We start from the raw sequence: 22,686 nt of genomic DNA on the forward strand, positions 1-22,686 counted from the left end.
CCTGCCCGCACACCCTCACTTGCACCCTGTCCTGCCGGCCAAACCGAGTCCCAAGACCGGTCCAGACCCAAGAGCTGGGAAGGTAGCAGCGTGGGGAGCCACGGCCACTTCCACAACTGCACCACCATAGGATCGTGTGGGGAAAGTTCCAGAGCGCTTCTGGCCTTGTAAATGCTTTTTAAAAGTTGGCTCTTAATATTATTATTATTCCAATTCTCTACCTGCCATTTGTCTTACTCTGTCTTCGTTTGTGCAGTTGACACACACTTGTTGTGGCAACCCCAGAGGGTACGGGCAGAGATGAGTCCAGAATCCACGATTCCCAGAGACTGGATGAGGGTGGGATATTTATGACTTCCACAAATATTTACTGTGCACCTACTAAGTGCCAGGAATGGTTTTAGGCACTGGGACCCACTGTGAAGGAAACAGATGAGCCTCTGTCCTCACGGACAACGGCAGAGGCACTCGAGATGGCATTGGGGGGGCTGAAGGTGACAAGTGTCGGCAGGTGAAGGCCTGTAGGACTCGTGACTACAATGACCCTGGAAACCCTGGGTCATCGCCCACCTCGAGGCCCAGGCCTTAGTCACGTCTGCACGGTCCCCTTGGCCACATAAGGGAACGTTCCCTGGGACTAGGGTGTGGACGTTTTGGGGTCTGTTACCCTCCCGACCACAGTGGGGCACTGGGGCTGCATCATGTGAAGGGGAGGAAAGCAGAGCCCACCACCCTGCTTCTCAGGGGCTCTGGGGCCAGCAGCACTGGCCCTTCCTAGGAGCTGAGACGTGCAGACCTGGGGCTCTGCCTTGATCCGCTGGGCCAGCATCTGCATTGAAACGGGGTCCCAGAGCTTCCTGGCACAGCAGGGGGGGGGCACAGCGGGGGGCGGGGTACAGCAGGCGGGGAGCATAGCAGGTGGGGAGCACCTAATCTAAGATGCCACTGTGGCTTCTGGCCAGGGCAACCGAGTGGGCCTGGAAACCCCCCATTCCCTGGGCAGGGCCTGGCCTCGGGAACAGGCTTGCTTTGTCCCTGCCACGAATCCTTGTTCTTCTGGGTCAGGCACAACAACCCATTTCCGGGTCATTCTCTACACGGTAGCTGGCACATAGTAGATCCCTGGTGATGACTCTGTTGAAGAACCTCAGAGCAAACCCAGCGGCGATGTAACCTGGATAGGCTGGGCTGCATTGCCCCATTTCACAGATGGAGAAACTGAGGCCCGGGAGATGAAATGGCTGGTTTGGGTTCCACAGGTAGCACCCACGTCCCAGACATGAACCCTCACTTTTTCCACCCCCTCCCTCCCTTCTAGAGCTGCTCTACAAAGCAGCCCTCCCTCGCTTTTCTCTCTACACCGCAGAGAGCAGTGCGTTTTCCAGCCACGAGCCTCCACAGTGCTCGGGGTGCTTGGTGACAGGGCTCCTATTTACCACGATTGTCAGCAGCTCACATTCGAGGAACCTGCTAGAAGATGCTTTCTTCCCTGGAGAAGGCCCGTTCGGAAGACCTGCCTCACGTTCCCTTTCAGCCTGTTTGACTTCTTAGTTGTGCTGGGCCTGACATCCTTTTCGTAAACCAGGTTGATGAGAAAGATGAGGTTGAGATGGTTTTAGAACCCAGGGTGCCACACTGCGTGGCTTCCTGGAAGCAACGGAGCGAGGATCTGAATGTGCACAGTCGGGCTGCAGGAAGGTAGGAGCCCAGATGGGCGAGAGGGATAGTCACGTCTCCGTCCCCTCCCCTTCCCTCCAGGCCTCCATGGAGGGGGTCAGTGTGGCGTCACTGGGTCCTCGGCTCGCTCCGCTCATTCGCCTGCTCCCCCTCTCCTGGACTCCCACGCCACGGCGTCCCTGGCCTTCCCCTGCCTTCCTGGCTTCTCTGCTCGGTCCCTCACCCTTGACCTGCCCCCTAAACTTAGACCTGGCCCCAGCTTCTGGGCTCTTTCCTTTCCCATCTTTGTGCTCTCTGGGGTCCACACTCCCATGTTCCCCTGTGACTGTAACCAACACTGACAATCAGTGGTCTCAAATCTCTATCTCAGGCCCCAGCGCCCTTCTTTGCTCAAGCCAGGCGTCCACTCGTCCATTGCTAGCAATCACGGAGAGGCCCCGACTGCTCCCTAAATGCAGCACAGCCAAAGCCAAATGTGTCCCCTTTCCCAGGAAACCTCAGATTCCTGGCTCCCCATTCTCCTTTACCATGTTTTCAGACTCAAGCCCAAACAACCTTCTTTTCCAGATCCTTCTGCCGAAGTGTCCACCACAACGTCTGCACCATTTTCCACTCCCACTGGCAGTGAATGAGTCCTATTTCCCCACATCCTCTCCAGCACTTGCAGGTCCCTGTTTTCTCAATAGTGGCTGTTCTAGTCGGTGTGAGATGATCTCTCATTGTGGTTTTGATTTGCATTTCCCTAATAGCTAGTGTCCCCTAGCTATTGTTGAGCATCTTTTCATGTGCTTTTTAGCCATTTCTATAACTTCTTTAGAAAAATGTCTATTCAAACCTTTTGCCCGTTTTTAAATTGGATTGTCGCTTTGTGGTTGAGTTGTAGTTCTTTCTATATTCTGGATATTAAACCCTGATCAGATATGTGGTTTCCGAATATTTTCCCCCATTCAGTAGACTGCCTTTTCACTTTCTTGACCAAGTCCTTAGAAGCACAAAAGTTTGTGATGTTGAGGGGTTCCCATTTATCTATTGTTTTCTTTGTTGCTTGTGATTTGGGTGTGAAGTCTAGGAAACCATTGCCTACCACAAGAGCTTGGAGATGCTTCTCTGCATTTTTTTCCTTGAGTTTTATGGTCCTGGTTCAGCTTCATCTGATTCTTGCCTGGGGCATGTGGGGCAGTTTTTAAAGTTGTACTATTTGTGCAGTTGTGTCACTCCCAGGAGAAAGCTTCCTTTCCTCTGTTCCTTCTCTGGGAATCTTGAACGGTTTGTTTTTGTTTTGCCTCTGTATTTCTTTCTACTCTCCTTTCCTTGCCTCCAGCTGCTTTAGCCTGGAGGGCAAATTCTGGGAGGAGAGTCACCCTGTAGAGGACTTTCCCAAGTCAGTGTTCCCAGCACAGACAGGGCCAGGGGCCCACAAAGGGGCGCAGGCCAGTTCCAAAGAGCCCCGGGAGAGGGTCAGGAAAGAGGCTAAAAAGCCTTTTCGACAGCTCCCTGAAGCTGTGCTTCCCTTCCTGCCCAGCAGATGGTGCTCTTCAGCCAACTGTCCCCCACTGCCCTGTGGAGGCCCTGACCACACAGGACTCCCGGGTGGAAATCTCCCTGGTGTGGGACATGACTCCCGGGGAGGAGCCTGGACCCAGCATTGTGGGACTGAGAAAATCTTCTAAACCAAAAAGGGGACGCGAAATGAAACAAAATAAAGTTTCAGTGGCCCAGAGATTTCAAATGGAGTTGAGAGGTCATTCTGGAGGTTATTCTCATGCACTATATAGTTTTTATTTTATTGGAATAGCTAGAAGGAAATACCTGAAGTTGTCGACCTGCATCCAAGTAGCCTTTATTCTTGAAGGGAAAGGGCTGGATCAGTGTGGCCTGTTCTGGGACCACGTGTGGGTGAGGTGGCATGTCACAGAGTAGGGTGAAAACGGTGTGATTCCATTTTTATAAAACAAAAGAGTTATGTGGGAGTCCATATATTGTATAGAAATTAGTCTAGAAATCACAACCACCAAGGGTTAGAAGCAGTTTCTTTTGAAGTGAGATGTGGGTGGGACGGGACCTTTTCTCCCTCTTAAAACTAATGTGATGTTAGAGTTGTTTGCCGTGAACACCCATTATTTTTGCTGCTGAAACAGAGAACGTACTTCTCTGAGCTGGAAGGCAGCAAGCTGGCTCTTGGCCGTGGCACGGGGCAGCTCACATCTCCATGAACTTCCTTCCCATTGTTTAGTTTTGTGAACAGGTAATATATTCTCATGGTATGAATTCAAATAGGACTAAAGAAAGTCTCTCCCACGTCACCCTTCCAGCCACTCCGACTCCTTCTCCAGAGGGACCCCAGTGTTACAGGTCCTCGTCTCCCGTGCGTCTTCGAGCACAAGTGTGTCTCCCCCTCGGCAGTTACGTACCCAAGAGCAGGCTGGGGTGAGATCTGCCTCCTTTCTCTGCCCCTCTCCTTCCTCCCTGCCCTCCCAGGACTAGAGGGGAGGCTTTCCCAGTTTACCATGACAACCGGTCTCAGAGTCGAGCAGCTCTTTTCACCCAGGAGTGGTGAACTGTCTGAGTCCTGGGCCTTGATGGGGTGGAGCTGCTGTGTCAGGAGCAGCCTGGGTGTGGAAGAGGGACCGTGGGGGCAGGCAGGTCCCCAGCTCTTCCTCTCACCGTCCGTTCATTTGTTCAGCACCTTTTCATTGAGCACCTGCTGTGCACCACTGGGGATCTAGTGTGGTCCAGACAGATGAGGCCCTGTTCTCCCATGGGGTCCACAGTTAGGTGGGAGATGCAGACAACAGGCCAAACAACTGGAAAACGCAGCGCTGGGAAGGAAACCACCAGGTGACAGCCGACCCACGTGGGGTCCTCAGGTTAGGGACTCTGAGGAGGTGACGTTTGAGCTGAAAAATTGCAAGAGGAACCAGCCATGCAAAGAGAACTCCAGGCAGAGGGACCAAACCCCAAATCACAAAGATTTGCTCCTGTGTTTTCCTCTAGAAGTTTATAGTTTTAGTTTTACGTTTAGGTCCGTGATCCATTTTTTTATTGTATATGGTGAGAGACAGGGATAAAGCTCATGTTTTGCAAATACTTATCCAATTCCCCAGGACCGTCTGTTGAAAGGACTATACTCACTTCATTGAATACCTTTGGACCTTTGTCAAAAACTCCCGCTGTTCTCACAAACATTGAGAACTGGCGGTTTGGTGTGCCAAGCCCCGTATCTTGGGACTTGCCCTTGCGAAGCTTGTTACTGCAAAGGAGAGCTAAGCCTACTTATGTTTGTGCCTAGGAGTCTCCCCCTGAGTGCCTCTTTGTTGCTCAGATGTGGCCCTCCCTCTCTCTCTCTAGCTAAGCCACCCCGGCAGGTGAACTCACTGCCCTCCCCCCTACATGGGACCTGACTCCCAGGGGTGTAAATCTCCCTGGCCACACAGGACATGACTCCCGGGGATGAATCTGGACCTGACACCATGGGACTGAGAACATCTTCTTGACCAAAAGAGGGATATGAAATGAAATCAAGTTTCAGTGGCTGAGAGATTCCAGATGGAGTTGAGAGGTCACTTTGGTGGGCATTCTTATGTGCTATATAGATATCCCCTTTTAGGTTTTAATGTATTGGAATAGCTAGAAGTAAGTACCTGAAACTATCAAACTGCATCCCAGTTGCCTTGACTCTTGAAGATGATTGTATAACAATATAGCTTACAAGGGGTGACAGTGTGATTGTGAAAGCCTTGTGGATCCACTCCCCTTATCCAGTATATGGATGGATGAGTAGAAAAATGGGGACAGGGACTAAATGAAAAATAGGGTAGGGGGGATGATTTGGGTGTTCTTTTTTACTTTTTTTTTTTGATTCTTATTTTTACTTTTTCTGGTACAAGGAAAATGTTAAAAAATAGATGGGGGTGATGAATGCACTACTATATGATGGTACTGTGAACAGTTGATTGTACACCACAGATGATTGTATGATTTGTGAATATATATCAATAAAACTGAATAAAAAAAAAAGAAACCATACCAATAAATGCAATACATGGTAAAGAACAGAAAGCCTTAGTATAACGTCCACTGATATTAAGCCATTCATTTTTACATATTGAAAAAGACAGCATGGAGATTTGTAGGTATACTAAAACACATAAAATTTTGAATTATCATTTACTTGTACTTACATAAAAAATATTTTCCTCCAAAATATATGCAGAAGAAACTTTTGAAATGGTAATTTATATTATTTTAAGGGAAATTGCTGTTATATTAACCAGCTCCTTTGGTATATATTCTCTTCTGTGCTTTAGTTTTCTTTCAGAAATTATATACTACATACCAAAACACTAATAACCATGATTTAGATATATAAGAAATTATAATAAAAATTAATTTTATAATGGTGATGACACAAATTTACACACGATAAAATTGCATTGAACTATGCACACACATGATGTGTACATTTAAACTGGTGAAATTGAATAAGCTCTGTGGATCTCACAGAGTTTGTCAATGTAAATTTTCTTGTTTTGAGAGTATACTATAGTTATACAAGGTATTGCCGTAACTGGGTGGAGGGTGTACAGGCCCTCTTCATTGTTTTGGTAACTTCCTGTGAAATTCTAATTATTTCAAAATAAAAATTTTTAAAAGTGAAAACAATTCTCTCTGTACAAACATATCTCTCTCCATTTGCTTAGGTCATCTTTAATTTCTCCCAAGAAATGATTTTTTAGTTTTCAGTGTACAAGTATTTCACACCTTTTGTCAGATTTATGCCTAAATAGTTCATATTTTTAGGCTATTGTAAATATTTGTAATGTTGATTTGTGATTGTTGCTAGTACATAGAAATACAATTGAGTCTCGTATATCGGCCTTGTATCCTGTGAACTTGGAAACTCAATTTTTTATACATTTTTTATTGTGAAATTTAACATACATACAGAACAGTCATAACTTTCAAAGTATGATCTAACAAGTAGTTAGAGAGCAAATTTCAAAGAATGTTCTGGGTTACAGTTCCACAGTTTCAGTTCTTTCCTTATTGTGAAATATAAGATATATACAGAAAAGTGATAACTTTCCAAGCATAATTTAATGAGTAGCTATAGAGCAAACATCAAACAATGTTATGGGTTACAGATCCACCTTCTCAGTTATTTTCTTCTAGCTAATCTAATACCCTAGCATCTAAAAATATATATTTTTATAAAGATTCACTATTTGCAATCCTTTATTAAATCCTCTCTCATCTGTTAACTACCCCTTCCTCTAATTTAATCACTTTCTTGATCGTCAGGGGTGCCGAGGCAGTGACCACCCTAGCTTGTTCATATTGAAAGGCGATGTTGACATCATGGGGAAGGGGGCTGTGTCTGGTTGTTGTTCTTAAAGAGGCTGTTGCCTCTCAGTTTAGGACTTGTCTGGCATAGGAACACTCACCTAAATTTCTGAGAGATAAACTTAGTGAGTAAAACTTTTATAGAGTCTCAGGGACCTGGGTATTTTGGGACCACTGTTGGTTAGGACTTGGCATACTGTGGGCATTTGGGATATTTGACTGGAGCTTGCATAAGAGTAACCCTCCAGGATAGCCTCTCAAGTCTATTTAAAATCTCTTAGCCACTGTAGCCTTATTTTGTTACCTTTCTTTTCCCCCTTTTGGTCAAAAAGGCATTTTCAATCCCTCAATGCCAGGGCCAGGCTCGTTCCTGGGAGTCATGTCCCAGGTCACCAGGGAGATTAACATCTGTGGGAGTCATGTCACACCTAGTGGGGAGGTTAATGAATTTATTTGCTGAGTTGGGCTTAGAGAGAGAAAGGCCACATCTGAGCAACAAAAGAGGTTCTCTGGAGGTGACTTGTAGGCATAATTGTAGGAGCAAGTAGTTATATAGGTAATCTGTACAGCCATAAGTTTCACAAGAGCAAGCCTCAAGATTGAGGGCCTGATTTATTAAGTAGGGGGGTCCTAATTTCACATAGCATATATTCTCCCCAAGATAAACAATCAGTATCTCATATTATCTTCACTTAGTTGTATAATCATAATCACTCTCAATTTTAAAAAATTATAACACAAAACATCCAGAGCTCTTATCAGCTGCTAATTAGTCATCCATAGTATTAATGTAGTACTGGCAAGATATTCCTATTAAATAGAGTCTATAATATGTAATGGGTAGTTTTTCCATATACCGCTCAATTGTTAGCTCTTTTATAACTGCGTCATACCTTAGAAGTAAATCCTGCAAGCACTTATTTATATCTGTAGTGCTACTTTGTGGTTACATGCCTTTTATTTTTATTTTTATTTTTTTTACATTTTATTTTGAAATAAATTCAAAGTTATGGGAACAGTTGCAAAAACAATACAAACCCCATACACAGAACTCCAGCATTCCCTGACCCCCCTCTCCTGATACCCTGATCCACTAACTTTAATGTGTTGTCACACCGCTATTTCTTTCCCTCCCTCCCTCCCTCCCTCCGTTTCTCCCTATCTATCATCCATTATCTGTTGCTCTGTCTTCTGAACATATGAGAGCTAGCTGCACACATCCTTGAACAAACACTGTAATTCACATATACAATTCTCATGAGCAAGAACATTCTTTTATGCAATCCGATTAAGCATAGCTAAGAAGTACAAGAGATTCAACAATGATACAAAGCTTACATTCTATATTTCCTTTTCCTGATGTCTCAACTGTGTCCCTTTGAGCCTCCTGTTCTCCATCCTCAGATCCCATCCAGGGTCATTCTTGGCATTTAATTGTCATCTATTTAGCCTTTTTTTTTTTTCTCAATTGTGGAAACATATACACAGCCTAAATCTTCCCATTCCACCCCTCCCTAACCTTCCATTAGTGGGATTAATCACATTTAGAATGTTGTAATGCTCTTTCCCACCAACCATTACTAGAAATTTCCCTTCATCTCAAACAGCAACCCTACACTCATTTCTTAACTCCCCATTGCCCCTTCCCCCATTTCTCTTAACCCATACTCTGCTTTTCATTTCTATGGTCATATTCTCTGATAATTTCTTTGTGTTTACTGTGGGGCTTAAAATTAAACTCTTAAATCCATAACAATCTTGTTTTTCTTTGATACCAACTTAATTTCAATAGGACACATAAACTATGTACCCATACTCCTCCATTCCCCCACCTTTATATAGTTCTTGTCAAAAATTACATATTTTACATTGAGTTCAAAACCACTGATTTGTCATTAGAGTTTGTGTATTTTATGTCATGTAGGAAGTAAATAGTGGAGTTACAATTCAAAAATTATTGACTTCTATTTGTATTCCATTGTGGTCAGAGATTGTGCTTTGAATATGTTCGGTTTTTTTTTTGTTTTGTTTTGTTTTTTTAAATTTATTGAGGCTTGTTTTATGTCCCAGTATATGGTCCATTCTGGAGAAAGATCCGTGATCACTAGAGAAAAATGAGTGTCCTGGTGATTTGGGATGTAAGGTTCTATACATGTCTGTTAAAATTCTCTGTATCTCTTTTTCCTTTCTTTGTTTCTCTGTTGGTAGGGCTCCCTTTTTAGTATCTGAAGTAGGGCAGGTCTTTTATTTGCAAACTCTCTCAGCATTTGCCTGTCTGTGAAAAATTTAAGCTCTCCCTCAAACCCGAAGGAGAGCTCCGCTGGACAAAGTACCCCCAGTTGGAAATTTTTCTCTCCCAGAGTTTCAAATATGTCACGCCACTGCCCTCTCGCCTCTATGGTGGCCGCTGAGTAGTCACAACTTAGTCCTATATTGTTTCCTTTGTATGTGGTGAACCGCCCCTCTCCCGCTGCCCTCAGAACCCGCTCCTCCTCTTCAGTATTTGAGAGTCTGATCAGAATATGTCCTGGAGTGGGTTTACCTGGATCCATTCTATTTGGAGTTCACTGGGCATTTATGCTTCGTGTATTTATATTGTGTAGAAGTTTTGGGAAGTTTTCCCCAACAACTTCTTTGAATACTCTTTCTAGACCTTTACCCTTCTCTTCCCCTTCTGGGACACCAATGAGTCTTAAATTTGGATGTTTTACTTCATATATCATATCCCTGAGATCCTTTTCGATTTTTTCGATTTTTTTCTCCATTCTTTCTTTCGTTCCTTCATTTTCTGTTCTGTGGACTTCTAGGACACTGAGTCTTTGTTCAGCTTCCTCTAGTCTTGTATTATGAGTATCCAGAGTCTTTTTAATTTGGCCAACAGTTTCTTTTATTTCCATAAGAGCTATTTTTTTATTTAATCTTGCGATTTCTTCTTTATGCTCTTCTAGGGTCTTCTTTATGTCCCTTTTGTCCTGTTCCTTGGTCTTCTTCATGTCTTTTATATCCTGTGCCATGTTTTCATTCCTCGATTGTGATTGTTTGAGTAATTGTGCCAAGTACTGTGTCTCTTCTGATGTTTTGATGTGGGTGTTTGGGTTCAGGTTCTCCATATTGTCTGGTTTTATCATATGCATTAAGATTTTCTGTTGTTTTTGGCCTCTTGGCATTTACTTTGCTTGATAGGGTTATTTCAAGTTGTAAAAAAAATACCAATCTAATTTTTCAGAAATACAAGTTGGTGGCGTACACTTTCTCCAACTAACCAGCAGATGGCGTCTGCGAGTCACCTATACCCCTCAAGTCAGTTCTCCCCAACTCTGTCTCTGTGGTGTGTGGGGAGATGATTTTTGTGGGGTTCAGTTGGTGAACTCAGTTTGGGTTTGTCATTGGAGCCATCCGCCCTGAACGTGGTGCGTGTGTCTGGGTGGTCAGGGAGGTGGGGCTGCTTTAATATTCAAATCTCCCAGGTGTTCCCGGAGATTCAAGGCTGTTGTAAGAGTTTAAGCCTTCATTTCAGTTTTGCCCCAGATTTTCTCTGTCACTGACCCACAAACCACTGGCATTGACGTAGCACCCCTGGGTTTTCCGAGCAGGCCCACCTTCTCAGCTGTGATCTTCCAGGACCTCTGCTGAAGGAAGGCTGTGCTACGTCACTAGTGCGCGTCGTCCCTCAAGGGAAGCCCTGGGCTGCTGGGCCGTGCTGGGGCGTGCTCTGCCGGATGCAAAGATTAGCCTATAATTCTTGACTGGTGTAAGTTCTGAATGAAAGGCAGGTAGTAGAGCTGGGCCCCACCCCTTTCCTCTTAGAGAAGATAGATGCCCTGGGGGGGGTGTCATTAGCATTTCAATGGTCTCTCTCTGCCTGTGCTATACCCTTGTCTGGGTCATAGAACTGGGAACGGAAAATGGCTAAGGCTTTCTCCACTGAGTCAAAAAAGGAACAGAGCTAGTCCAAGGCGACCCTCCAGCTCTCCAAGGTCCGTCGTCACCCAAAGCCTCTGTCTACTTGTTGGGGATTTGTACCTTGTAGTGAGCAGTTCACACTCGCTAATTAACACCCCAGTTGGAGCTCAGCTGAGCTACATTCACTTGCTGGGAGAAAGCTTCTCTCTGGCACCACGAGGCTTTGCAGCTCAGGCTGTGCGGGAGGTGACTCCCGGCTTGGATCCGCAGTTCTTACTTACAGATTTTATGCTGTGATCTCGGGCATTCCTCCCAATTCGGGTTGGTGTATGATGAGTAGACAGTCATGTTTGTCCCCCTGCAGTTATTCCGGATTATTTACTAGTTGTTTCTGTTTGTTTTCAGTTGTTCCAGGGGGACTACTTAGCTTCCACTCCTCTCTATGCTGCCATCTCTACATGCCTTTTAACAACCACTTTTGATCTTGTTTGCTTTTAATGCAGTACTGATACTTATAATCCCATTAAAGAACCATAAATACCCCTATCCATTCCCATACCTTTAAGTTCACCCTCATTAAGTCTGTAAATGTTAGGTTATCATTCCCCCTTCACTAGTTTCTGTCTATCTCTAGGTCTCTAATAGTCTACATTATAAGATACTGATTTTACATTGTTCAGGGAGTTCACATTAGTGGTAGCATGCAGTATCTTTCCTTGTATCTGGATTTTTTCCACTCACCATTATGTCTTCAGTGTTCATCCATGTTGCCATATGTTTCAGGACCTCATTCCTTCTTACTGCTGCATACTATTCCGTCATACGTGTATATCACATTTTGTTGATCCACTCGTCTGTTGAGAGACACTTGGATTGTTTCCATCTCTTGGCAGTTGTGAACAATGCCAATATGAAGATGGTGTGCAAATGTCTGTTCGTGTCACTGCTTTTAGATCTTCTGGGTAGATGCTGAGAAGTGAAATGTCTGTGTTGTTGATTTCTCAGGATTTTCTAAATATACGATCATATCATCTACAAATGAAGACTGTTTTACTTCTTCTTTCCCAATTTGGATGCCTTTTATTTCTTCGTCTTGGCAAATTTCTCTGGCTAGGGCTTCCAGCACAATGTTGAATGACAGTGGTGACAGCGGGCACCCTTGTCTCGTTCCTGATCTCAGAGGGAAGGCTTTCAGTCTCTCACCTTTGAGTACTATGCTGGCTGTGGGTTTTTCATATATACCCTTTATCATATTGAGGAAGTTTCCTTCAATTCCTACCTTTTGAAGTGATTTTATCAAAAAAGGATGCTGAATTTCATCAAATGCTTTTTTCAGCATCTGTTGAGATGATCATTTGATTTTTCCCTTTTGATTTGTTAATGTGTTGTGTTACACTGATTTTATTATGTTGAACCCCCTTTGCATGCTGGGATGAACCTCACTCGCTTGTGTCTTTGGATTCAATTTGAAAGTATTTTGTTGAGAATTTTTGCATCTATATTCATTAGGAAGATTGGCCTGTAGTTTTCCTTCCTGGTAGTATCTTTATCTGGTTTCAGTATTAGAGTGAGGTAAGCTTCATAAAATGAGTTAGGCAGTATTCTGTTTTCTTCAATTTTTTGAAAGAGTTTGAGCAAAAATGGTGTCAGTCCTTTTTGGAAAGTTTGATAAAATTCCCCGGTGAAGCCATCTGACCCTGGGCTTTTAGTTGTAGGAAGTTTTTTCCTGTCCCACTGGATCTCTTTCTTTGTGATTGGTGGTTGAGGTCTACTATTTCTTCCTGGGTCAGTCTAGGCTGTTCATGTGTTTCCAGGAATTATCCATTTCCTCTAAATTGTCGAGTTGGTTGGCGTACAGTTGTGCATAATATCCTCTTAGGATTTTTTAAATTTCTTCAGGATCTGCAGTAATGTCCTCCCTCTCATTTATGATTTTGTTTATTTGGGTCTTGTCTCTTTTTGACTTTGTCAGTTCTCAGCCATGGGGCTGTGATGGGTTATCTCCCCACCCAACTGCTGGGATGGGTGCACGGGACTTGCAGAGGTGCTCACTCCCTGCTCAGCAGCCGGCTCCAGCCGCCCATTCCCGGCACGGGAGCTCTTGGCTGTGGGGCTGTAAACGGTGATCTCCCTGCCAGCTGCTGAGAAGGGCACAGGGCATGGAAATCTGCTCCCTCCCGCTCTTGCCAGCTGGTTCCTGCCGCCTGTCCCCAGTGGTGGTCCAAGCCAAACTCACCCGTCCACACAAACGCAGTCTCTGCCTCCCCAGCTAGGTCCCTGCTCTGTGGTGTAGACGTCCCTGCCCGGCCAGTGGCACCCTGCAACTGCTCTTCTGGAGCTTTCTCCCCTTTGTCTAGTCTTTTTCACAGAGAAGAATTTTGCTCTGCCTCTCCTAATGTGCCATCTTCCTGGAACTCAATAAACTCACTTTTTTAGTTCTAGCAGCATTTTTTAGATTCCATTACATTTTTTTTTTTTTAACATAGATGATCATGGTGTCTGAGACTAGAGACAGTTTTGCATGTTCCTTTCAAATCTGGATACTGTTGACTTCTTTTTTCTTGCCTTAGGACCTCCACTATAATGCATAAAAGAAGTGATGAGAGTAGACGTCTTGTTCCGGATTTTATGGGAAAGGGATTCATTTTTTTTTTTTCCATCAGTAATTTTGATGTTACTGTGGGTATTTTGTAGATAAACTTGATTAGGTTGATGAAGTTTCCTACTATTCCTAGCTTGTCAGGGTTTCTTTGTTTTGTTTTTATTTTTTTATTTTTATCATGGATGGATGTTGGATTTTGTCAAATGCCTTTTCTACATCTATTAAGGTGATCACATAGTTTTTCTCTTTTTAGTTTATTAATTTGTTGAATTACATTTATTGCCTTCTGAATGACAAAACAGCTTTGTGTTCCTGGGGAAAACCCACCTTATCATGATTTTTCTAGTTTGCTAATGCTGCCGGCATGCAAAACACCAAAAATGGATTGGCTTTTATAAAAGGGGGTTTATTTGGTTACACAGTTACAGTCGTAAGGCCATACAGTGTCCAACGTCAGGCATCAACGATCAGGTACCTTCACTGGAGGATGGCCAATGGCATCTGGAAAACCTCCATTAGCTGAGAAGGCATGTGGCTGGCGTCTGCTCCAAAGTTCTGGTTTCAAAATGGCTTTCTCCCAGGACGTTCCTCTCTAGGCTTCAGCTTCTCTCCAAAATGTCATCTCAGTTGCTCTTGGGGCGTTTGTCCTCCCTTAGCTTCTCTGGAGCAAAAGTCTGCTTCCAGAGGCCATCTTCAAAATGTCTGTAAACTGCAGTTCTTCTCTCAGCTCCTGCACATTCTTCAAAGTGTCCCTCTTGGCTGTAGCAAGCTCGCTCCTTCTGTCTGAGCTTATATAGGGCTCCAGTAAACTAATCAAGGCCCATGCTGAATGGGCGGGGCCAACCACCACGGAAATTATCCAATGAAAGATCTCGCCCACAATTGAGTGATCACATCTCCATGGAAACATCCAATCAAAAGTCTCCAACCCAATCAACACCAATACATTTCCTGCCCACAAAAGACTGCATCAAAGATAATGGCATTTGGAAGGACATAATACATCGAAACCAGCACAATGATGTATTACCATTTTTACATATTGTTGGATTTGATTTGCTAAAATTTTGTTTAGAGTTTTGCAACCATGTTCATGAAAGGTATTGGTCTTTAATTTTCTTTTCTTAAAATGTCTTTTCATAATGGTAAATTCTGGCCTCATATAATGTAAAGAGGTCCCTTTTCAATTTTCTTAAATAATTTATATAGAATTGGTATTATTTATTCCTTAAACGTTTCATAAAATTTATCAATGCCTCCATCTCTTCAGTTTTCATGTGTGTGTGTGTGGCAGGGGGTGGGGGAGTGTGCTCAACTAGAAATTCAATTTCTTTAATAGATGAAGGTCTGTTTTGGTTATATATTACTTCTTGAGTGAGCTTTGGTAGTTTGTGGTTTTTCAAGGAATTTTTCATTTCATCTAAATTGAGTTTATTGGCATAAAGTGGTTCATAATTTTCTTTTATATCCTTTTAATAGTTGTAGATCAGATGTAGATGTCACCTCTCTAATTCCTGATATTGGTAATTTGTTCCCTCCGTCTCTTTCTCTCTTTTTCTTTTTCCTGAACAGTCTGGTTAGAGTGCTGTCAATTTTATTGATCTCCTCAAGACCAGCTTTTGCTTTCAATGATTTTCTCTATTGTTTTTCATTTTTTATCTCACTGTTCTTGCTCTGATCTTTATTACTTTCTTTTGGTTTTAAATTGCTCTTCTTTTCCTGTTTTCTTAAGATGGACTCTTAGGTTATCAACTTGAGACCTTTCTTCCTTTCTAATATAGGCATTTAATGCTATAAATTGCCCCCCTTAACCCATTTTCATATGTTTTAGTTTCATTTTCATTCACATCAAAATGCTTTCTAATATCACTGTTGATTTCTTCTTGGACCTATGAGTTATATTTAGAAGTTTTAATGTTAGTTTAATGTAATTTGAGTATTTTTCTAGAGATCTTTCCATTATCAATTTCCAGTTTAATTCCATCCTGGAATTAAATACTTTGTATGACTTGAGTCCTCTTGAATTTGTTGAGGCTTGTCTTATGGCCCAGAAAATGGTCTATCTTGGTAAATGTTCTGGGTGTACATGAAAAGCATGTATGTTCTGTAGTTGGATAGAGTGTTTTACAAATGTTTATTAGGTGTATTGGGTTGATAGTGCTGTTCAGGACTTCTACAGCTTGACCGATTTTGTTTACTTGTTCTTTCAATTATTTAGAGAAGGGTTTTGAAATCTCTCACTCTAACTGTGGAGTAATCTATTTCTCCTTTCAGTTTCTTCAGTTTGTTTTGTGTTTTTTGAAGTTTCCAAGGGATTCATACATACTGAGGATTGTTACTTTCTCTGTGAAGTTTTCCCTTTCTCATTAGAGAAAACCCTCTTTATCCACGACAGTGTTCTCTGCTCTGGAGTCTGCCTCGTCTGGTAATATGACACCCACTTCAACTTTCCTTTGGTTAGTGTTAGCATACGAAGCCTTTTTCCCTCCACACTTTTAATATATCTGGGTCTTTATAGTTAAAGTGCATGTGTTGTAGGCAGCATGTAGTTTGGTCTTGCTTTTTTATCTAATCTGCTCATTTTTTGGCTTTAATTAGGGCATTCAGATGATTTATGTTTGATGAGATTATTGCTATGCTTAGGCCAAAATCTATAATGTGACTATTTGATTTCTGTTTGTCCCATCTTTTTTTGTTGTTGTTCCTCTTTCCTTCTCTTTCTGAGTTATTTTGGATTGAGAATTTTTTGACCATTAAACGTAATACTTGCTGAAGGTTTTACTGCAGATTCCTAGTTTCAAAAATTAAAAACAACGTGCATTGACTGTGAGTTTAATTGAATGTTTTTTTCTGCACTCTTGAGGTAACCATAGGATTTTTCTGTTAATGTGATAAAGTATAATAAATTATAAAATATTAGACAAATCCCTAGAGATAAACCCAAGTTGCACCCCTGAACATAAATCCAAGTTGAATATATTTTATTGTCTTGTATTATACATTGTTGGAATAGGGTTCACCAGTATTTTTCCTTTCTAGTGATGTCGCTATTGGCTTTTTATAATCAATTTACTTATTTTTAATTGTGGTAAAAGATACATAACATAAAAATAATTTTAACTATTTTAAGTGGATAATTCTTTAACATTGAGGACACTGACAAGACTGTGTAAGATCACTTTTTTAAAGTCTTTTTTCATTATGTCCACAGTCCAGTCTTCTTTGTTGATGTTTTCTCGACTCTTCTTCCTTTGGATCGGCCATCAGTTCATGTTGCTTTGTTTGTCTTGCTATTTCTTGTTGCATACTGTACATTTTATATTTTAAAATGTTAACTCTGGAATTTATTCCCTGAGATGTCTGTTTCTTGGGTTTGTATCCAGCAGTGATGTGACAGAGATTTTCTTGCGTGTCAGGAACTGACAAAAGAAGCAAAATCTAAGCAAAAAAAAACCTTTCACCATCTTTGCAAATTGTTTTAGCACTGGCTGGTTCTATCCCTCAGCGTTCAGCCCCCCTTCAGGCAGGTCAGCCCAAGGCGAATGTGAAGTGCAGGGGCCTGTGTCCTCCGGGCCTGGGGCTTGTCCTGGCCTTGTGCTTCTTGGTGGCCTTAAGAGTTCCCCTCCTACAGGGGTGAGTGCCCCTCTACTTCCAGGAGACAGACCTTCTCCTCTCCCAGGTTTCCACACAGGACTTCATGCAGGCAAGCATTTGCCCAAGGCTGCCTGACTCGGTTGTTTCTTAAACTGCTTGGCTTGTCTCAAGCTGCTTTCTCTTGGAGGGCAAATACTGGGGGGGGGGGGGTGTGTGTGCCAGAGAGGACTTTTCCAAGTTGGTTTTTCCCAGCCAGAACCAGGCCAGGGAAGGAGGGCTGTTCCCAAACTGCCCCAGCCGGGTGTGTTGGAGTGGGCACAGGACTCAGCTGTCCTCTGCAGCTCTGTTGAAGCCGTCTAAGTCTCCTCCGCTGCCTTTGTCTGCGGCGGTTGGGACAGTGGCCATCCTCAGAGCCGGGCCCCCCGTGAGCCAAAGTAGCTGCTCAGAAGCAGCGATCAGCGATTGTCTGCTCCACACCCACCGCCCACCACTCTGGGGGAACTAGGTTTTGTGTCTCTGCCTGGCACCAGCAAGCCACGCCTGGGGCCGCACCCTCCACTGCCTGTCCCTAGGGTGGAGGGGGATGGGTGACAGCAGCCGCCACAGAGAGAGGAATTTCCTGGAACTCCGCAACTCCACAGACTCTTCCTCCTGCTTTTCCTTGGATGCTGCGCAGCGTTCTGCTGGCCTCCGGAGTTTCAGCACAGTTGCCTCAGTTGCTGTCCGTTCGGTGGTTGTTCTGGTGGAGGGACTGAGTCCTGGAGCCTCCTGCTCGTCACCTTCCCACAGTTCCTCCTCAGTACAGTCACTTGTAATTTGGAGGTTGAGGCGGGTTTTCACCGCAGAGCGCTGCTAGGGAGTGAAGTCAGCTTCTGCGTGTTGCGTGTTCCGTATGGGAATCCCACTTCCCTTTTAGAGTCCAGCCCCGATTTCCTCCCGGGATCCTTTCCTGAGCTCTACCTCACGCCCCCTTCCCCGCGTGGCTTATCTGCTCTCCTTGCTCCATATAATTCAGCAGACATTTCCTGAGTTTACGTATGAGAAAAATGAACAAGGCAGAGTTCTTGTCGTGGATGAGCTCACCAGATTTGTTTTTCTCCATTGGGTGGAAATGTGTCATGTTCATATAATGACCGTGTTTAGGGAAGGAGCCACACGAACAAGTAATTGGGATTTGTTGTGAGGATGCACAGACGGGAACACACATTGTGTGCTCCAGATCACTAGAGCTGCCTGTTTTCCTCCCTCCCTCCCCTGACCCCAGCTGGATGTGCCCTGCATCCTCCTCCTCTCTGTGGAGGATGTGGGAGGTGCGTTCTAGGTAGATGTCTGCCAAGTGGAGCAAATACATGAACCTCAGCGTTAGGAGGGTAGCGTCTGCAGCCAGGCCCGGGTGCAGACACTGGTCCTGTCTCTTAATCTAACTCTCTGGGCTTCAGCAAAGAAGTGGGTGCTCGGCTTTGGATGTGCTGACTTTGAGGTGCCTGAGAGAGAGCCAGGTGGAGACATCACAGAGGAAGCTGAGGGCAGGAGTCTGGAGGTGGAGGGAGAGGCTGTGCATCCGTGGTCAGCTCTTAATGCCATAGGACAGAAGAAGGTCGTGTCGGGCACAGGTGGGCAGAGAGAGAAGAGGCTGGAGGAGTGAGTCCCTGGGCATACCCCCTTTCGAGGCTGGGGAGATGATGAGACAGCAGCACTGAGGAGGGAAGCAGGCCAGTGCAGTGACCTGGAAGCATGAGAGAGACTTCCAAAGAGAAGGCGAGCCCGGCCACGGCAGGTGCGTCCATGGGCTTCAGTACAGTGCGGCCTCAGAACTCTCCGCTCGCATCCTTCACTCCACCGGCTTGGCTGTGGGAGCTGGCAGCCCAGCCCAGGGCTGGGGAGTGTTCTGAGTTGTGCAGTGTTGGTGTGTTGACGTGTTGGCACGTGCAGAGCGCGGAGGGCTGCCTCCTGCAGTGTTCCGTGAATGCCCCGACCGCTGCCCCCCTGGTGCCGGGTTGGGGGGGGGGGCTGGCGTGGCCCATCCCATCCATTGCCAGCTGTGCCCTGGGGAGATGCCCCGTGTTTGCTGGGGTTGGGCTGCACCGGACAGCCTCAGGGTTTCACTTTTAATTTAATTTATCTTTAGGGCCTATGCAGTGACTTTCATTCACATGTACCAATAAAGAACTCTGGAGTGTATTGGGCAGGGCTGAAGATAAATGAAAGCCTTGTACTTGGAAAGAAAATATTCTTTTTCAACAAATGCCTCCTGGGGAAAAGGCTTTTTGCACGGGGCGAGCTGAGTCAGGTCAAGTACAGGCGGCCTTGCAAGGGGTTTTTCCCAGGAATCACCGGACAGATCAGACAATGTCAAGCCTTTGGGAACCAGCCTTCGTAAGAGCTCCATCCCTGTCATGTTGTCTCCAGGGGCCTCCAGAGAGCGTGATATTTCAAGGTTTCAGCCGAGCGGGGAGAGCAGGGGAGGGGGTGAGGACGAGTGAAGATGTTCTTACTGAGATCCAGCCGGTTTTCTTTATATATGCTCCCTGGGCTGCTGTAAGCCTTTGGGTAATTCCCAGAGTTCTGAAAAAGTTCATTCTGACAACTTTCACCTGTTTCCTCATTGCTCTTATGGAGCAGAGAATTTTCAGAGGCCCTTATTGTACCTTTTTTGTTGACATCATTCACCAATATTTAAGAAATTATTTTCATACAAGGAAACTATATTTATGATAAAAATATGTAATACCAGAACCAGAATTAAAAAGCAAAATTGTCAATTTCTGGCTTTTCTATGGCAATTTATAATAAGGGCAATACATGTATTTACAAGATTGGACACATGCACATATATTTCTATAAATAATATGCATACTTTTCTATAAGTTGCTTTCCTTAGCAGTATACCAGAGTATCTCTTTGTCCCTCCATAACTTATACACCGTTTTTCACAGGTACACAATATTCAGGAATAGCTGCACCATGATTTGTTTAACACATCGCTTCGTGTTGGACATTGAATTGTGTTTAATGTCTTATTCTCATAAATAATGCTGGCATGAACATCTTTTTACGTGTGGTCTTTCTTCATGTGCTCACCCTGTAAGTTTTCGAAGGCATATTCCTAGAAGTGGGACAGTGGGTGAAATGATAAGAAAGGAAAACAAGTGTGTTTGAGGGGATTTGGGGATGGAGCTCCTTGGCTGCCCCCCACACACACACCTGCTTCTCAGCTTTTACGTCCTGCTTAGCCAGGGACAGTAGGCTTGGGTTGCTCATTCATTGAATCCACTGTATGGAAAGGCCACTCACGTTCATGGGAAATCCTTACTTTAAACTATTTTATTTTCTGGAAGTTCCTTCTCTGACTTTTAAGGAAAGAAACCTGGTACAATCTCCTGATACCTGGGGGAAAAGCCGTCAATCCATACGTTTTTGCTGCGATCCTACTGTGTGTCGTGCTTATAGATAAGCACATGAGAATTACTCGTTGCCAGGACTTACATCTCATGTGGAGTGAATTCCCCTTACCGTCTAGAAATCTCTGATGACAGGATCTTTTTCTGAGTCAAGAGCAAACATGATTAAAGTTTGTCATGACAAGCCTGAGACATTTGCAGTAGACTTAAGGACGTTCTTTATCAAAAGCTAAAACAGATTAAATCACATTCAGTGCAGCTGTATGGTGCAGCATATTATAATTCTCTGAAAATGGCAATCCCTCTTTACCACATATTAGACCCTTGACATTCACAGAGGATTTGTCCCGAGACCTTGGAGACTTGCTAAGTTCATGAATGCCACTCTAGCTTTCAGTTTCCCCCATGAAACGCAGTAACGACCAACGGAAAGATGCACGTGGCCCCTCAGGTCCTCTATGGTTATATACATTCATAAAGCTATTAAAACAGATCTGGCTGGAGCCCTTGCTGAAATGGCTTCCGAGTGATTGTTTTTCTTCTTCTCTATAGAGCACATGGCAAGCAAGTTCACATTAGAAATGCAAGTCTCAGCTGAGTTCAACTCTGTATCTTACCATATCCCAAACTTCTGTTAAACTGTCACGCTCTTAGACTTGGGTTCTTGCTTTGTGTCCCATCTCCCACCCTAGGAGTTGACTTCCTTTTGGAGGCCATTTTTCCTAAAGTTTGCCTCCATCTAATGACGTGACTGTGTAAAATGATGGTTTGAGCCCATAGGATTTATATCCATGCCCTGACAGAACTGCAAATGACTACACAATATTATACTTGAGCGTTACTTGCAAATAGTCAATGTCCACAGTTGTCAGGGGTAGGACTGAGTTATCCAGAAGCTCCGTCCACCTGCTCTCCACCTTTCCTAGCGCAAGGAATGGAGGCCCTTCTCGGCCGTGAAGGCCGCGGCCCGCCCTCTCTCCTCTTAGGTACATTTCAACACTATCCTCCTGTGTTAGGATTCTGGGGCTGCTGAAACGAACGACCACAAACTGGGTGGCTGAAAGCAATGGCAGTTTATTCTCTCCCAGTTCCGGAGGCCGAGGTCTGAGATGAAGATGTCGGCAGGGCTGGCTCCTTCCGGAGGCCTGGAGAGAGCGTCTTTCCCGTGCCTCTCTCCGAGCTCTTGGGAGTTGCCGGCCGTCCTTGGTGTTGGGTGTTTGTAGATGCAGAGTCCGCCTCTGCCTCCACCGGCACATAACCTTCTTCCCTGGTGTGCCTCGGTGCGTCCCCTCCTCTTCTTTAAAGCTCCCCCACCTCCCAATCCAGCATGGCCTCATTTTAACTAATTACGTCTGCAAGGACCCTGTTTCGAAACAGGGCCACCTCCTGAGGTTCTGAGGAGACATGAACTGGGGGGACCCGTCAGTCCAGGACAGCACCCCAGCATCGGCTCCTGCCCAGGTTTCACCCACGGCAGGGGGTTCGATGTGGCCGCATGTTGTCCGAAATAGAGGGATACTTTTTCCAGATTTTGAGTTTTTCTTGAAAAACTTAGATTTGGCAATCCTGGATGCACATTCTCGTGAGAAAGTGACCAGGCAGAGGTGTCCAGGTGATCAGGGAGCGTCCTCTCTCCTTTCTCCCCATCCCAGACAAGGCACGTCCTCCCCGGTCTGCCCCAGTCCCCACCGCTCCCCACTGCCCCCCTCACTTCTTCACCCACCTTGCCTGGCTCCTGCGCACCTGTGGTTCTCATCCAGGGACGTCTGGCAATGTCTCGGGATGTTTTTGGTTGTGTTGGTCACAGAAGCTGGCCTCAGCCCGGCAGACCCTGGCTCGGCCCACTGATCACCTACCGCGTCAGGTCTCGTCTGGGAGCAAGGGGCACAGGTGACCAGTGGGGGAGGCAGATGACAAATGAACACACAAGAAAAACATCAGATGGGGGCAGGGGGGATCGAAATCGGGGGACGTGACAGTGTCTGGAGGCTCCATCGGGTGTCTTTGAGGAGACAACGCTCCAGCTGAGCCGTGCGGTTTGGACAGAGGCCCAGGGACGGTGCGGGCAGAGAGAGACGGTGCGGAGACCCTGAGGTGCCCCTGAGGTGGGGCGTTCGAGGAACTATGGTCAGGTGCCCCAGCAGTGCAGAGTGGACACTAGATGGG

At 44.9% G+C, this 22,686-nt stretch overlaps 1 protein-coding gene across 4 annotated transcripts in view; it reads left to right on the forward strand.

The window, feature by feature from the left end:
* Positions 1-22,686, forward strand: part of PHACTR3 (phosphatase and actin regulator 3) — a 237,698-nt gene that overhangs the window by 169,795 nt on the left and 45,217 nt on the right. The window lies entirely within an intron of this gene.

The sequence above is a fragment of the Choloepus didactylus genome, chromosome 19, assembly GCF_015220235.1.
Source record: "Choloepus didactylus isolate mChoDid1 chromosome 19, mChoDid1.pri, whole genome shotgun sequence".
Taxonomy (NCBI): domain Eukaryota; kingdom Metazoa; phylum Chordata; class Mammalia; order Pilosa; family Megalonychidae; genus Choloepus; species Choloepus didactylus.